The following is a 17682-nucleotide window of genomic DNA, read 5'->3' on the forward strand; positions in this document are numbered from 1 at the left end:
AACAACAGGGGCCAGGAGAAACTTTATAAGCAGAGCACTGGATGGTGTGCACTAGAGAATCCCCGGGTCTGCAATAGGAGACCAGAGGACAGAGGAGAGGACAGTATATGTCACTGGAGCATGCTAGGATTTGTAAAATTATCCTTATCATGCTACAGCACAACATAAGGTCCAGAATGCGAAGTTCTGTTGGGTAAAAAGACAAAACTGGATGGTAGTGTCACATGTCTTGTTCTTATTTTGTCACCTTTGCTGTGCATTCAGAGACAGAGGTCAAACGTCAGGCTCTCTCTTCTAAGGGGCGTGGTGTTTATTTTTCTATCTCCGACTTCAAAGTGAGAGAATTTATTTGACAATCCTGCTGAGTACCCATGTAAGACAGTAGGAATTATGTTTTTTTTCTAGCACACTACCAAAAAAACCTGAACTGTGCTGATGTTTCAGAATATATCATAATTAGAACGAATGAAGCACATTTTCTTCGTAATTCTGAAGTGTGATGGGAACAAATATTTGAATACGATCAAAACACATCAATACACTAGGTGAAGACATTTGCACATATTATTGGTTATGTGCAGTAAAACCTTATTTCGGGGCGTGGCCAAGATGGCGGCGGGATAGGACGTGCCCGTCCGAGCTCCGCCGCCCTGGCCCAGAAGTTCGTCGCCCGGCCCGGTGGGGAGACGTTTTAGGGCTCCCTGAGGCAGCGGGCGCAGCCGAGGTTCGGCGGTCGCCCAGTGGAGGTGGTGTGACGTGCGCCACCGCCCGCCGCGAGGGAGGACCGGTCGGCCTGACCCGCGCCCGGGGCTGCGGAGCGTCTTTGGCGGCGACCTGGGCCGCGAGGTGGGCCCTGCTCGGGCAGCCTCCCGAGTCAGAGCCGGGAGGGCCGGAGCCCCAGAGGGATCGCGCTGGGCCCGCGAGCCGAGGGACCGGAGTGGGTCCTAGGCCCCAGGAGTTGCAAGCGCCCTAGGTGCAGAGGGCGCCCCGCCTGCTGGGTCTGGTCGGGGGGAGCTCCCCCCTCCCCAGCTGGGCCCTCCAGGACTGCGGAGAGGCCTGGAAGCACAGGCGGAGACACGAGAGGCCGGCGCTTCACCTCGAGGTCATCGTAATTACCCGCAAGGTGGAGAAGTAAGCGCGGGCCCCTGAGTGATGGTGTGGACACTGCAGAAAGGCGTTGATTGGTAAGAGAAGGTTCCAAATTGCAAACGCCAGGCGCAATTGTTGATACGGCGGCCTTTGGTGATTCTGTCCCAGACGGAGCTGGTGGAGAGACCCAGGGGGGTGACCCGGTGAGCTGTGACCACGCTCGTGTGCCATGGCGGCGTCCAAATCCAAGCGGGAGTGATCAGTCAGAGAAATGTTGACAGGGGCCCGTCTGGCATCGGGCGGTATGGCTGAGGATCCACTGGCGGCGAAATCCCTAGAGGGGCGGATGGAGATGGACACGGATGAGGGCTCCCCGGTCACGAAGGGCTTTTTAACCTCCCTGTTTGACTCGCTCCGGAGCGACATCCAGGAGCTCCGTAGGGACATTTCTCAGGAGGTGAAGGAATTGCGAGGAGAGGTTACCTCCCTGGGAGAGCGAGTGGTACAGGTGGAAGACGGTGAGATCTCTCGAGGTGAGGAGGTGGCGGGCCTGCAGCAGGAGGTCATCCGCCTCCGGGAGCAGCAGGACCCCCTCCAGATTGTGGTCGAGGATTTGGAAAATCGCTTGAGGAGACATAGGCCCTCATTCTGACCCTGGCGGTCGGTGATAAAGCGGCGGCCAAGCCGCCAACAGGCCGGCGGTCTAAAATATGCAATTCTGACCCTGGCGGGAACCGCCAACACAGCCCGCCAACTTAACACTCCGACCGCCACGGCGGTACAAACAAACAGCGCGGCGGTTCCCGCCAACAGCCAGGCGGCAGACAATGTACCGCCCACCCTATTACGACCCACCAATCTGCCACCTTTTCCGGGGCGGGAGCACCGCCGATAAGAACACGGCGGAAACAGACTACGAACGGGAAAACGCTCACCTCTACGCACTCCACGCGAGATTCCGGCAGTATGGAACCAGAGTTGCAGGTCATCCCCGCACTCCTATTCCTGCTCATATACCAGGAGCACGCCCGGCGGCGCGGAAGACATCGGTGAGTACTGCACCTACGACACAGGGGAGGGAAAAGATTACCGGCACACACCCACCCACCCACACCCACTACAACACACACATCAATGCATTCCCACAGATCACTGTCACAACCCACAAACCACCCCCCTCCGAAATAATGCAAAGACCAAAAGAAGAGATCATAAACGGGCAGATATATTGAAATATGTACACCAGTAATCCCAATAAATAAATAAACTATGTACAAAATATATACAGCTACTAAATGTAGTCCAACCACTGTCCGTGGATCACAGGGGTCCTGTGCAAAGGGGCAAGGCCCAGTCCCACGACAAGAACTCCACGGAGAGAACACTGCAGGGGCATCAGAAAGAAAATAGGACAGGCACCTCAGGGGGAAGGGAAGGGGGGGCACCTCAGCCACTTGAGTACACGACGCCAGATCCACGAGGGGACTCCATGACCACTGGCCCATCCTGGGGAGAGCAAAGCCACAGTCCATACAGTCCATACAGTGGGTGGCCTGCCCACTGGCCCATCCTGGGGAGAGCAAAGCCACAGTCCAAACAGTCCATACAGTGGGTGGACTGCCCACTGGGCCATCCTGGGGAGAGCAAAGCCACAGTCCATACAGTGGGTGGCCTGCCCACTGGGCCATCCTGGGGAGAGCAAAGCCACAGTTCATACAGTCCATACAGTGGGTGGCCTGCCCACTGGGCCATCCTGGGGAGAGCAAAGCCACAGTCCATACAGTCCATAACAGACCCCACTGCCACTGGAGGAGGCAAGTTGGCCAGAGGACATCCTGCAGCCCTGCCCGAGATAGATCCTGCCCTGCCACGTCTGCCAAAGGGCCAGCGGTTCTTGCCTTGAAGGGCCCAGTTCAGCGGTTCCTGAGACGGCGGGGCCCAGTTCAGCGGTTCTTGAGACGGCGGGGCCCAGCGGAGCGGTGCGTGAGACGGCGGGGCCCAGCGGAGCGGTTCTTGAGACGGCGGGGCCCAGCGGAGCGGTGCTTGAGACTGCGGGGCCCAGTTCAGCGGTCCTTGCCCTGAAGGGCCCAGTTCAGCGGTTCTTGAGACGGCGGGGCCCAGTTCAGCGGTCCTTGCCCTGAAGGGCCCAGTTCAGCGGTCCTTGCCCTGAAGGGCCCAGTTCAGCGGTTCTTGAGACGGCGGGGCCCAGCGGAGCGGTGCTTGAGACTGCGGGGCCCAGTTCAGCGGTCCTTGCCCTGAAGGGCCCAGTTCAGCGGTTCTTGAGACGGCGGGGCCCAGTTCAGCGGTTCTTGAGACGGCGGGGCCCAGCGGAGCGGTGCGTGAGACGGCGGGGCCCAGTTCAGCGGTCCTTGCCCTGAAGGGCCCAGTTCAGCGGTTCTTGAGACGGCGGGGCCCAGTTCAGCGGTTCTTGAGACGGCGGGGCCCAGTTCAGCGGTCCTTGCCCTGAAGGGCCCAGTTCAGCGGTTCTTGAGACGGCGGGGCCCAGCGGAGCGGTGCTTGAGACTGCGGGGCCCAGTTCAGCGGTCCTTGCCCTGAAGGGCCCAGTTCAGCGGTTCTTGAGACGGCGGGGCCCAGTTCAGCGGTTCTTGAGACGGCGGGGCCCAGTTCAGCGGTCCTTGCCCTGAAGGGCCCAGTTCAGCGGTCCTTGCCCTGAAGGGCCCAGTTCAGCGGTCCTTGCCCTGAAGGGCCCAGTTCAGCGGTTCTTGAGACGGCGGGGCCCAGTTCAGCGGTTCTTGAGACGGCGGGGCCCAGTTCAGCGGTTCTTGAGACGGCGGGGCCCAGTTCAACGGTCCTTGCCTTGAAGGGCCCAGTTCAGCGGTTCTTGAGACGGCGGCCGGTCTATGGCCAACTGCTAATTGCCTGGTGGTGCCCTCCTGGGCAGCGGGGATGGTGCTCCTTCACTGCCCACCTGGGCTGTGGGTGGTGGGGCCCTCCTGGCCAGCTGGGCTGGGTCCTCCCTGGGCAGCGGCTATGGGGGTGGTGGGCTCTCCCGGGGCAGCTGTGCCGGTTCCTCCCGGGGCAGCGGCTATGGGGGTTGTGGGCTCCTCCTGGGCAGCAGGCCTGCTGCCTGACCTCTCCGACTTGCTGCCCTTGCCCTCCTTAGTCGTGGGCCTGTGGCCCTTTCCTCCCTTTGGAGCTGTGGCTGGTGACTGTCTCTGGGTGGTGTCCGGGGGGGATGTAGAAGGCGGGCTCCTGCGGCGCCCCTTCCGCCTTCTGCTCCTCTTCCCAGGGGGTGGGCTGGCTGTCCCCTTGCTGCTGGGCGAAGATCCAGACATGCGGGCTGGCGGGCTCCAATACCCCTGCACCCTTGTCAAGGGGGCTGCAGGGCTGGTGGTGGCTGAGGTGCTCTTCTTACCCCGACGAGAAGGAGGGGGGGGGCTCAGGGTCAGGAAAGAAGTTAGTAGTGGCGAGGAAGAGCTTCTTGGGACAATGGAGAGTGGTAGGTACAGTGGGAATGGGAGTGGAGGGAGAGGATGTGGTTGTAGGTGAGTCACGTTTGCTGTCTTTGGGTGCAGGTGCAGGAGGGATAGGCTGTCGTGAGGTGGATGGCTGTTGGGTGGGTGGGTGGCTGCGTTTGTGTGGTGTGGAAGAGGGGGTGACAGACACAGTGGGAGAGGACACAGGGGACGTGTAAATGGCAGTGGGGGTGGTGACTGCACGTGTGCGGACTGGAGTGGAGGGTGTGCTGGTGATGGAAACACTGGCTGATGGTGAGGTGAATGGAGGTGTGAGTGTAGACGTCACAGGGAGGGAGGAGGGAGACGAGGAGGTGGGGGTCACAGAGGTGGTAGTGACTGTTGGCATGTCTGCATCGGAATGTTGCGTGTGTGAATGTCTGCGTGATCTGTGGTGCTTATGTTTGGATGAGCTTCTCTTGGGTGTTGAGGTGTGTGCAGGCTGGTCTGATGGTGTGGGTGGGACAGGCAGAGGAACAGGAGACTGGGAGGAGGGAGTTAGTAGAGGCAGGCAGGAGACAGGGACAATGGCTGCCGTCAGTGCTGAGGCCAGAGCCTGGAACGATCGCTGATGGGCAGCCTGACCCGAATGAATGCCCTCCAGGTACGCATTGCTGCGATGAACCTCCCTCTCCACCCCCTGGATGGCATTCAAAAGGGTAGTCTGCCCAACAATGAGCGTTCGGAGGAGGTCAATGACCTCCTCACTGAGGGCAGCGGGGGTAACAGGGGCAGGGCCTGAGGTGCCTGGGGCGAAGGAGATGCCCGGCTTCCTGGCAGAGAGGGCACGGGGCGAACGCTGAGGGGCTGCTGGGAGGGCGGAGATGGTGCGCTGGGTGGCGGCTGTACCTGTAATGGCGGGGGGCACGGATGGTGCCACCCCCGCAAGGGAGCCCCCTTCCGAGGACGTGTCCGTGTCGCTGCAGGGTCCAGTCGTCCCCGTCGTGGAGCTCCCCTCGCCCTCCGTCTCACTGGTCCAGTCTGACTCTGTGGCATGGCCCTCCTGGGCCATGTGAGATGCAGCTCCCTCCTGCCCCGATGCCACTTCTCCTCCGCCTGATGATGCTGATGCACACAAGCACAGAAAGACAAACAAAAAGGGGGGGGGAGAGAGAAATAAAGGGATATTGAGTACATGGATCTCCGGTACAGTTAGCGGACATGACAGACACAGATGCCCCCTGCACTAAGTTGCGCACTTGGGGTACGCTACGCATTCCGTGGAACATGCCCTACACGCCTAGAGTTGACAACTGCACCCATGGATGACACGGCCCAGGGATGGCTGTACTGACAAACTACTGAGGGTGGTGGCTGGGGACACAGGGGCTTACGGGGGTGCCCAGCCTACAGATATCGCCCTGGCCTAGGGGGACCCCCAGCCCTCCTCCCCCACCCAGACACCTCCACTGCGCGACAACAGAGTAGATAATGCTTGTACTCACCCCCTTGTGTCTGCTGTGCTGCCCTCACGCGCCCATCCAATTCAGGGTAGGCCACTGCCAGGATCCGGAACATCAGGGGGCTCAGTTGACGGCAGGCACCCCGCCTACGTTGGGAGGCCATCCCCAGCAGAGACTCGGCGGTCTTCTTGGTCCCGCGGCAGATGTCCTCCCACCTCTTGCGGCAGTGGGTGCCCCGTCGATGGTGGACCCCCAGGGCCCGGACTTCCTTGGCGATGGCACGCCAAATCCCGATCTTCTCATGGGCGCGGACCTATGTGACACGTACAGGGAGGGAGAAATACCACGTTCAAGTTTCTCAGCATTTTCCTTTCCAGTGGCCCAACGCCCCCCATCCCCGCCAGGCCCCCCGCCATGCCCCCCGCCAGGCCCAACATGCCCCCCATCCCCGCCAGGCCCCCCGCCAGGCCCCCCGCCAGGCCCAACATGCCCCCCATCCCCGCCAGGCCCCCCGCCATGCCCCCCGCCAGGCCCAACATGCCCCCCATCCCCACCAGGCCCCCCGCCATGCCCCCGCCAGGCCCAACATGCCCCCCATCCCCGTCAGGCCCCCCGCCAGGCCCAACATGCCCCCCATCCCCGCCAGGCTCCCAAGCCAGCCAGTGGCCCCAAATCCATATTGAATTAAACTCACTTGTTGGTCTGGAGGACCGTAGAGTAGCGCATACTGGGGGAGGACCCCATCCACAAGTTTCTCCAACTCCTCTCCAGTGAAGGCAGGGGCCCTTTCCCCAGGCGCAGCAGCCATTGTCCCTTCCAGACCGAGGTCACAGCAACACTTGCAGTATAGGTCCTCTCCTGTGAAAGTTCAAGTCGCAAGTGGATAAGTAGATAGAAAATGGCGGTCACGTCCGCGGTGGTGCGTACCGCGGCGGTGCGTCCCGCCACCGCCGGCGCCCTTCGCCATTGGCTCCTGAAACCCATAGGCTTCAATGTTAACCAATGCGGCTTCGCGCCGCGGTCTTCGCCCGCCGCCCGCCGCGGTGTGCCACGCCAGCGCATTGACCTCACATCCCATTGTCACACTTCACAGGTCAGGCAGCCGCCATTTCCAGGGCCCACATGGCTCAATTTCAACTGCGTCACACAGGCCTAGGCCTTGCATAGCCACTCAGACACGCCATTCACTGCATAGAGAATCGTATACTGTGCTAGCTGTGAGTACGTACCTGTGGGTTGCTTGACTGTGTGCTCCATGTTGTCCTTCCTAGGCACCGTCCGCTGGGTTGGGCGAGGAGACGGATGAATCCTCCCGTGTACCGACCGCTGGTGGACCTGTCGACAATGGAAGAACGCCACATTATCCTGACCTACCGTCTTAACCGTGCCACTATCCATGAACTGTGTGCCCAGCTGGAGCCCGACCTGATGTCCCCCATCCGCCAACCCACAGGGATTCCCCCTCTGGTGCAGGTCATGTCAGTACTCCATTTCTTGGCAAGTGGGTCATTTCAGACAACCGTGGGAATTGCTTCTGGGATGTCTCAGCCCATGTTTTCGAAGGTGTTATCCAGAGTGTTGTCTGCCCTGATGAAATCCGTGAGGAACTACATCATTTTCCCTGAGGTGGGCGAATTGGCTACAGTGAAGGGTGATTTCTACGCCCTTGGACATATTCCCAACGTAATTGGTGCCATTGATGGGACCCATGTGGCTTTGGTTCCCCCAAGAGACAGGGAGCAGGTGTACAGGAACAGAAAAAATTACCATTCAATGAACATCCAGGTGGTGTGTTTGGCTGACCAGTACATCTCGCATGTAAATGCCAAATTCCCAGGGTCAGTGCATGACGCCTACATCCTCAGGAATAGCAGCATCCCTTACGTGATGGAACAGCTACAGAGACACCGTGTATGGCTAGTGGGGGACTCTGGGTACCCCAACCTGTCGTGGCTACTGACCCCAGTAAGGAATCCCCGGACCAGGGCAGAGGAACGGTACAATGAGGCCCATGGGCGTACTAGGAGGGTGATCGAACGCACCTTTGGCCTCCTAAAGGCCAGGTTTCGGTGCCTGCATATGACAGGTGGATCCCTAATGTACTCACCTAAGAAGGTGTGTCACATCATCGTGGCCTGCTGCATGCTTCACAACCTGGCTTTGCGCCGCCAGGTGCCTTTCCTGCAGGAGGATGGTCGAGACGGTGGTGTTGTGGCAGCGGTGGAACCTGAGGAGAGTGACGAGGAGGAAGACGACGGGGCTGAAACAGACAACAGGGACAGAATCATTGAACAGTACTTCCAATAGGACACAGGTAACATTTCAAAGATAATTTAGTAAATGTTAACTACTCTCCAGCATCTCTGCTGCCTGTCTATTTGCCCCAGTGTATGATGACTGAGTTTTGGCTTTTCCCTCCCTATTTCAGATCTGGGGTCCCCACTACGAGTCCTGTGCTTCGTTTCCCCATGGACTACAGCTTTGTGGCAGCTGTTTGTTGACTTCACCATGTACAAGGACATATTTGCACTGTCATGTCAATTACAATCTATTGAAATCACAGCCAGACTCCAGATATTTTGGTGCAAAATAGGTGTTTATTGAAGTGCTCAAAATGGGATGGGTGGTTTCAAGTGGGTGGGGGCTATGGTGAAGGAATGTCCATGGCAGAGTCCAGAGTAACAGTCACACAGGTGCATTGTCCAGAGGCCTGTGGAGAGATGGAGCATGGGCAGTTCAAGGATGGACAGGGTGACAATGTGGGACAGTGGGATGACATCAGGTGGTATCCATTGCTGGCGGGGGTCTTGACATCCTACTCTGTCTTCTTGCGAGATCTCAGGGCCCTCTTGCGGGGTGGTTCTTCTCCTGCAGGAGGTGGGGGTCTGGTGGGCTGCTGCTGTGCGGGGGCCTCCTGTCCACTAGCGCCGGCAGAGGTGGTTGGCTGTTCTTGGTCCAGGCTAGTGGCAGGGGCCTTTGGGTGTTGTTGAGTGTCCGCCCTGTTGTTGACGAGGTCCTGCAGCAGCCCTACCATGGTAACCAGGGTGGTGTTGATGGCTCTGATGTCCTCCCTGTACCCCCGATAGTGTTCCTCCTGCAGTACCTGGATCTCCTGGAACCGGGCCAGTACCGTCGCCATCGTCTCCTGGGAGCGGTTGTATGCTCCCATGATGGTGGTGAGGACCTCGTGGAGAGTGGGTTCCCTGGGCCTCTCCTCCCCCCCCTGTCGCACAGCTGCCCTCCGAGTTCCCCTGTTTCCCTGGGCCTCTGCCCCCTGGCCGGTGTGCCCACTACCACTGCCCCCAGGTCCCTGTTGTTGTTGGGGTGGTGGGTTATCCTGGGTGCCCTGTAGTGGTAGACACACCGCAGATTGACGCGCCCTGGAGACAGAGGCATGGGCCCGCTGGGTGGGAGCTGTGCTGGTGTTCCCAGAGGGGTTTGGGTCTGTAGTGGCCTGGGCCTGTGTGAGGGGAACCGACTGTCCAGAGGTCCCCGATGGTCCGGGCTGGTCATCGGTGTCCAGGTCGACAGAGCTGCTGTCATCGCTGACGGCCTCTTGGGTGGGGGGTGTGGAGAATTCTGGCCCCTCCGCCGCGGTGTGTTGACGGTCGGGTCCTGCAGGGGTATAGAGGTATGGTTATAGTTTCAATGTGTGGCATATGGGTGTATCTGTGGGTTCTCGTGTCCCCAAGTGCTGGCATTCGTGTGTGGGGGCTTTGGTGAGGGTGGCTTGTGGGGGGGATGTGTATATGCATTGGGCATGCTTTGGTGATGGGTGTCCATGCTTAGTGGACGCATGCAGGCCTAGGTTTTGGGATGTGTGGGTTGTGATGGTGAGACATTGGCGGGGAATAGGTGTGCTGGGGGTGGGGGTGAGGATGGTGGTGGGGGTGAGGATGGTGGTGGGGGTGAGGGTGGGGGTGAGGATGGGGGTGGGGGTGAGGGTGGGGTTCGAGGATGGGGGTGAGGGTTGGGGTCTGATTTGGCATGCAGGTGGGGGGGAAGCAGTATTGAAGCTTCAACTTACCAGTATCCATTCCTCCGCCGACTCCTGCGAGGCCGTCAGGATGCAGGATGTTCAAGACTTCCTCCTCCCATGATGTGAATTGTGGGGGTTGAGGTGGGGGTCCTCCGCCAGTCTTCTGCACGGCGATGTTGTGCCTGGATACCATGGAACGCACCTTCCCCCGTAGGTCGTTCCATCGCTTCCTGATGTCTTCCCGATTTCTGGGGTGCTGTCCCACTGCGTTGACCCTGTCGACAATCCTCTGCCATAGCTCCGTCCTCCGGGCAATGCTGGTGTATTGTATCTGTGTGCCGAACAGCTGGGGCTCTACCCGAACGATTTCCTCCACCATGACCCTGAGTTCTTCGTCTGTGAAGCGGGGTTGTCTTTGGGGTGCCATGGGGTGGTGTGTATGATGTGTGGGGTGGAGTATGTGTATTTAAGTGAGTTGAGTGTGGTGGTGTGTGTTGTTTTGTGTGTGGATAGTGTGTGGGTGATGGTGTTGAGTGGCTGTGGCTGTTATTTTTTGGATGCTGGTGTCTCGCTCTTGCCTTCTTTACGAATTTTTTAGCGTAGGGGTTTGTGGGTGATGTGGGTGTGTGTTTTATATTGTATTGTGTGTGTGGGAGTGGTGTGTGTATGTGTATCAGGTGTGTGGGATTCAAATCGTCCAATGTGGCTGAGTTTTGTTCGTTTGTGTGTATTCGGACCGCGGCGGTGTGTCCCGCCAATGGAATACCGCGTTTGAATGACCGCCGCGTGGATTCGTGGGTCGTAATGGGATGGGCGTATTTCTGTTGGCGTGGCGGTGGAGGTTTGGTCACCTCCACCTTTCCGCCGACCGCTGGTCTGGCGGTCTGTTGTGGCGGTCGGATTTTCGGAGGTTTGCCTTCTGCGGGTCAGAATGACCGTGGCGGGTTTCCGCGACCGCGGCGGGATTATGGAGGATTTCTGACCGGCGGTAGGCGCCTTTTACCGCCGAGGTCAGAATGACCACCATAATGTCCGCATCAGAGGGGCCCTGGTGGGGGCGGAGAAGGAGGACATTGGGGACTACGTGGTGGGCCTGTTTCGCTCACTGCGGGGCCCGGATGAGACCCAGGAGATAGTCTTGGATAGAGTTCATCGTGTGGGCCGCGCTGGTGGCCCTGGAGACCACCCCCCAGACATCCTAGCATGTGTCCATAACTTTGGGCTTAGAGAAAATATCTTACAGTGGGCTCGCAATCTTCAGCAGGTACTTTTTAGAGGACATGAGCTCCAATTATTTCACAACCTCTCTGTGCGGACCTTGCAGAGGCAGAGAGAATTTAACCCATTACGGAGCACCTGCGGGCGCACAATGTGTCTTACTCCTGGGGCCACCCGTTCCGCCTAGTTTTCCGGTGGGAGGAACAGCTCCGGCAGGTGAGATCCGTATCGGAAGCAAATCGGATCCTGGGCTTGGAGGAGAGTTGCCAGGACGCGAGCGAGAAAGTGAGCTTGCCTGCTGGGGGACATCCACGTTGGCGGGGGAAGGAGAAAAGAAGGAAATTGCAGCGCCCTACGGCTTCGGAGCTGAGGTCGGAGCGGGAATTCGTTCTGAACAGCGTGGCCACCGGAACTCATGCCTAGCGGAAGGGAGATCAGAGAGGCCCGAACTGCGGATAGCCGTGATGCTTGCGGCCTGTTGGACGCTGAAAAGGGCCGGGTGGGCAGGGGCGATGGACCTGGTTTGACAAATATGACTGGTTCTACTGCCCTGTGGAGACTTTTCCTCGTGAAGACGGATGTGCAAGGACTTCTTGGTTGTGAGCACCTGTTGTGCGCATTGGTTGAATGTTGGTGGGTTTCCCTGCGATGCTGGCTGTTGTGTGGAGATATTTTCAGGCCCTGGTGTTTGAGGTGGTTGATCATCTGGCCTGCGAGGTGGTCCTCCCGTGGGGTCTCTCCCTTCTTGAATACTGCTTCCATTTTATGGTATGATTATTAAATGTACAAGCTTGAATGCTTGAATGTCCGTGCGCTCAGTAATCCAACGAAGAGGCTAGCCATCCTGTCCGCCTTAGAGAGGTCGGGGAGTCACATATGCCTGCTGCAGGAGACACATCTCGTCCAAAAGGACATTTACCGCATGCGCTCCAAGTGGTTCCCTAGGCAGTTTTGGTCTTCGGCATCATCGAAGCATGCAGGGGTTGCGATATTATTAGCGCGCTCATTCCCCGGGGAGTTGGTGACAAAACTGCATGAGGTGCAAGGTAGGCTTTTAGCCATGAGAATGAGGTTGGGGGCTTTTTCTTTTACTATTGCTTCTTTATACGCACCTAATACCCAGCAAGAAGTCTTCCTAAAACAGGCTTTGACTCCGCTGCTGCAATCTCCGGACAGTGCCATCTTGGTGGGGGCGATTTTAACCTGGTGATGGATAGCGACTTGGACCGTTCAGGCACCGCTATGGGCAGACGGGGTCTTTGACAATGGCTGGTCATCAGTGGCTGAGTGAATGCGGCCTGGAGGATGTGTGGAGGAGGGAACACCCCACGCTAAGGGATTACTCCTTTTACTCTGCAGCGACTAAGACATACGCTAGGCTTGACCTTTTCTTGGCCTCACAAGAGCTCCTACCCCGGGTTAGGGAGTCAGCGATTGAGCCTTGAGCCCTGTCGGATCATGTTTCGGTTACTGTTGAGGTCGTTATGAGTATGGAGCGGGTGGGGGCATCGGGATGGCGATTCAGGGACTCAATGCTTCAAAATGGTGCAACAGTAGAGGCGATTCATAGTGCAATAGTAGACTACCTTAACACGAATGATGATGGGAGCACTTGCTTGGCGACGCTGTGGGAGGCACTGAAGGCTTTAGTAAGAGGTGAGGTGATGTCGCTGTCCGCCAAGGATAATAAAGCAAGAAGACTGCTGAGAGAGGATCTAGAGCAGAGAGTGATGGTACTGGAGCGATCACATAAGCATACTGGTGCTCCAAGAGTCTGGCGAGAGCTTGAGAAAGTAAGGAAGCAGTTGAGGAGGTTGGACTGGGACAGGGCGGAATATGCGGTAGTGCGCCTTAAGCGTAAGTATTATATAGGAAGTAATAGATGTGGGAAGCTACTGGCACACCGGCTACGAGCACAGCGTGCGGCGTCAATGATAAAAATGGTTCGCTCTCCCTCAGGAGCGGAAGTGCACATGAGCGACCAAATTGCGGAGGCGTTTGCGGAGTTCTATCGGGGATTATATGGGGCTGAGGATCCTGGTAATGTAACTCCTGAGGCTTTCCTAGAGGGTATAGCAATTACTTATTTTGCCGAGAGAGAGGCGACTTCATTAGATCAGCCTATAAGGGCGGAAGAGGTTATATCAGCAATTGCTTGTTTGCAGGTTGGGAAGTCACCTGGCCCTGATGGATTCTCGGCGCTTTTCTATAAGACCTTCTGTATGGAACTTGTACTGATATTAGTGCGGATTTTTAATTCCTTTCGACAGACAGGTGCTCTCACGGCCAGCATGCTGGATGCCACCATTGTGGTTATTCCTAAGCCGGTTAAGGATCCCGAGGAATGCGCCTCCTACAGGCCGATTTCCCTCTTGAATATCGATGCCAAATTGTTCACTGGAATACTGGCACACCGTCTTAATTATTACATGCCGGGCCTTGTGGACCCCGATCAAGCAGGATTTATACCGCACAGGCAGTGTAGTGATAATACTAAGCGACTGCTTCATCTATTGGATAAAACTGACCGCTCACGCAGGGAGTCGCTCTTCCTTTCTATTGATGCCGAAAAGGCGTTCAATAGAGTCCATTGGCCATACCTGTTTAGGGTGCTTGAGCACTTTGGGTTGGGCCCAGGTTTTATGGCATGGATCCGTTGTATCTACCAGGTGCCTCGGGCAGCGGTCCAGGTCAACGGGATGCTCTAGTTGCCGTTCCCAATTCAACGAGAGTCCCGGCAGGAGTGCCCGCTTTCGCCTCTCCTCTTCGCGCCCTATATGAGCCCATGGCGCAGCAGCTACGGGATAACCCTCAGATCACGGGTGTGAAGTTTGGGGGAGAAGAGCATATTATTTCATTGTATGCGGACAATGTGATTCTTACTCTGGCGGAACCCGTGACCTCATTGCCCACACTAATGGGGATACTGGAGGAATTTGGCCGGGTCTCGGGATTCCGAATGAACATGCTAAAGTCGCAGGCTATGACCAGGTTTATCAGTGCTGAGCATGAAAGGGATCTGAAGGCTCAATTCCATTTTATATGGCCTTCCTCAAAACTACCGTATTTGGGGATTGATTTAGCCTCCTCTATTGCACGTACGGCGACACTGAATTACACAAAACTGACCCGGGAGGTGCAGCGCGACCTTGAGACCTGGGGGAGACTTAAATTGTCCTGGTTGGGCAGGGTGGCGGCGGTGAAGATGACCATCCTACCACGCGTTCTGTATGTGTTTCAGGCACTTCCGGTGGCGCCCCCGCCACGAACGATTGCAACCCTTCAAACGGCGGTCCTGAGATTCATCTGGGAGGGAAGGGCGGCACGGTTGCCATGTCGGGTGCTATATCGCCCCAAACGGGAGGGAGGATTGGCGGTCCCCTGCCATCTACGATACTTTCAGGCAGCACAATTGCGTTTTCTATTAGAATGGAGTCGCCCGTCTTCCTAGAAACATTGGTGCTTTATGGACCAAGCGGTGGCGGGCTCCCATATATGGAGGGAGCCCTGGCTCTGGCGCCGCCACAGGGCGCGCGGGTTGTATGTATCCCCGGTCACGGAAGTGTCGATGAGAGTGTGGGATCTGGTGGCTAGCAGATTGGGCCCGACGACGTTCCCATCCCCAATGACCCCCCCGGGTGCTAACCCTGATTTTGGTCCGGGCCTGCAGCGGGAGGTACTGCGCCGATGGCATGAAGGGGGCTGCAAAAGGTTTGGATACTTTTTCGACGAGCAAGAGGTGATCTCCTTTGACCAGATGAGGGAGACATATGGCTTAACAGAGGCGGACAGGATGATGTGCTATCAAATACAACACTGGGCCATGTTGCCAGCTAATAGAGCATTAATAGATAGGCCGTTAACACCGTTTGAAAAATGGATCCTAGTGAAAAAGGACGATAAGCGGGTGATCTCGGAGCTTTACGGTCTCTTGGAGGGAAGGCCCGACCGCCTAAGACTAAGGGTCAGCTGCGGTGGGAGAGGGAACTGAAAAGGGAGCTGTCTGATGAGGAGTGGGAGGGCATCTTTTACAGGACACATCACACGGCTTACAATGCGGCAGGCGCAGAGACAGCATATAAGGTGGCCTCCTATTGGTACTACACCCCAGCAAGGATTCAGGCTTGGGATCCCACTAAGTCCAGCCTTTGTTGGAGGGGGTGTGGGGGCGGGGGGACGCTCGTACACCTACTATGGCATTGCCCTAAGCTTCATCTGTATTGGGAGAATATTATAGACACTATTGACGCAGCGTTTGATACCCAGATTCCCAGATTCCCTGCCTACACTCTGCTGGGCCTGCCTAACCCGCTTACTTTCCCCCTGAGATCATTGAAAGGACGGCAGATGGCCTTGGCCTTAAACGCGGCAGTGCAGCTGATATTAGCTATGTGGGGTACTGACAAGATCCCAACATTAACATCATGGCTTCATAAGCTGTGGTTCATTCTCGCTATGGAAAAGCTTACTTTGACTTCACAGCAGCGCAGTGGTGACTTTAAAGAACTCTGGCAACCACTTTTACAAATATTATCCACGGAGTTCACAGAATTGACATGTCCGGCCTATCTGAGGGTGCTGGAGTTGAATTGAGCGAATGGAAGTGAGTGAGCGGAGGAGACTTTGTGGAGGACTGGGATCACATTGGAATAAGACTTGGGTTTGAGTGACTGCTGTATGACGTGCCAGTCGCAGGGAAACAAAGTTGATGTTTTGTTCATGTTTTATTCATGTTTTGTATCACTTCACATGGAGCACGCTTCATATGGCAGCACATGACTGGGGGCGTTCCAGTCCGGGGTGTGAGGAAGCAGAGGAGGTTGTAGGGTGGCCTCTTGGGGTTAGATGATTAGAAGAAGACTCTGGCGGCCTATTCCGCACCTCCAGAGAAGTAAAATTGCTTTGTGATTGTATTACTTTGATGAGCTGCACTTGTGATGTTTATAACTTGAAATAATAATAAACAGATTTGATCCATAAAACCATATTTCAGTGCAAATGTAATGGTCCTTTCAACTGAAATGTGTTTCTGTAATGGCAGTTCACTAATACTCCACACTACGTCACTCTACTCAATCTAACCCAATCATTCCCACTCCACTACAGTTTACTCCACTCCACCCCAATCTACTGCACTCCACTGAAATCTACCCCACTATGCTCCTATCTACCCCAGTCTACCCTATTCCACTCCAATCCAGTCCAATCTACCACACTCCAATGTACCCCAATGTACCTCAATCCAACCATCTCTACTCCAGTCTACTGAATCCACTCCAATCCACCCCACTCCAACTACTACACTCCAATCTACCCCACTATATTCCAATTTACCCCACTCCAAACTCCAGTGCAATCTCTCCAACTCCTCCCACTCTATTCTACCCTACTCCACTCTACCCCATGCCCTATAATCTACCTCTCTCTAATCTACCACAATTTACTACATTCCAATCTACCACAATCTACCCCATGCAACTCTACCACTCTCCACTCTACCCAAATCTACCCCACTCCAATATAACCCACTCGACCCCAATCTACTCCACCCCAATCTACCTCACCCCTCTACCCTACTCCAATCTACCCACTTCAATCATCCCTCTTCAACCTACCCCACTCCAATCTACCACCGTCCATTCCAATTTACAATACTCTAATCCATCCAATCTACTTCACTGTACAACATCCTAATCTACCCCACTACACTTCACTCCATTCTGCCCCACTCCGCTTTTCCCCAAACTATCTCCCTCCACTACAATCTATCCAGCTCCACTCTGCCCCAATCTACCCCACTCCATTCCACTCTACCCAATCTACCCCACTCTATATCACTCTATGCTACTAATTGCCAATCAAATCTTCCTCACTCAACTCAAATCTACACCATCCAATCCACCCCACTCCAATCTACCCCAATCCACTCCAATCTACCTCAACCTACCCCACTACTATCTATCTCACTCCAATCTACCCTACTATAATCCACCCAATATATCCCACTTCAACCTACCCCAGTCCACCCTAATCTACCCCACTCCACTCCAATCTACCCTAACCTACCCCACTTCTATCTATCTCACTCCAATCTACCCTACTATAATCCACCCAATATATCCACTTCAGTCTACCCAACTCCACCCTAATCTACCCCACTCCACTCCAATCTACCTCACTCCAGTCTACCACACTCCACTTCAATTAACTGGACTCCACTATTCCCTAATCTACCCCACTCCAACCTACCCGAATATATATCACTACACTCTACCTCAATCTTCCCCATCCCAAACAACTCCACCCCAATCTACCCCACTCCCCACTCCAATCCAATCTACCCTAGTCTCCTAGTCCATCCCACTCCACCACATTCCACTCTACCCAAATCTAACCTACTCCACTTCATTCCAGTCTACCCTACTCCAAACTACCACACTCAAGTCTACCCCTGTCCTCTCCAATGTAACCAGTCCAACCTACTCCAATCTACCCCTCACCAAACCTCCACCTCAAT

At 56.0% G+C, this 17682-nt stretch overlaps 1 protein-coding gene across 1 annotated transcript in view; it reads right to left on the reverse strand.

Annotated features, from left to right (window-relative positions):
- The window catches only part of ATP10A (ATPase phospholipid transporting 10A (putative)), a 1009168-nt gene that overhangs the window by 273397 nt on the left and 718089 nt on the right, over nt 1-17682 (reverse strand). The gene's annotated exons all lie outside the window — the stretch shown is intronic.

This window comes from Pleurodeles waltl, chromosome 8, assembly GCF_031143425.1.
Source record: "Pleurodeles waltl isolate 20211129_DDA chromosome 8, aPleWal1.hap1.20221129, whole genome shotgun sequence".
In the NCBI taxonomy this organism is placed as follows: Eukaryota; Metazoa; Chordata; class Amphibia; order Caudata; family Salamandridae; genus Pleurodeles; species Pleurodeles waltl.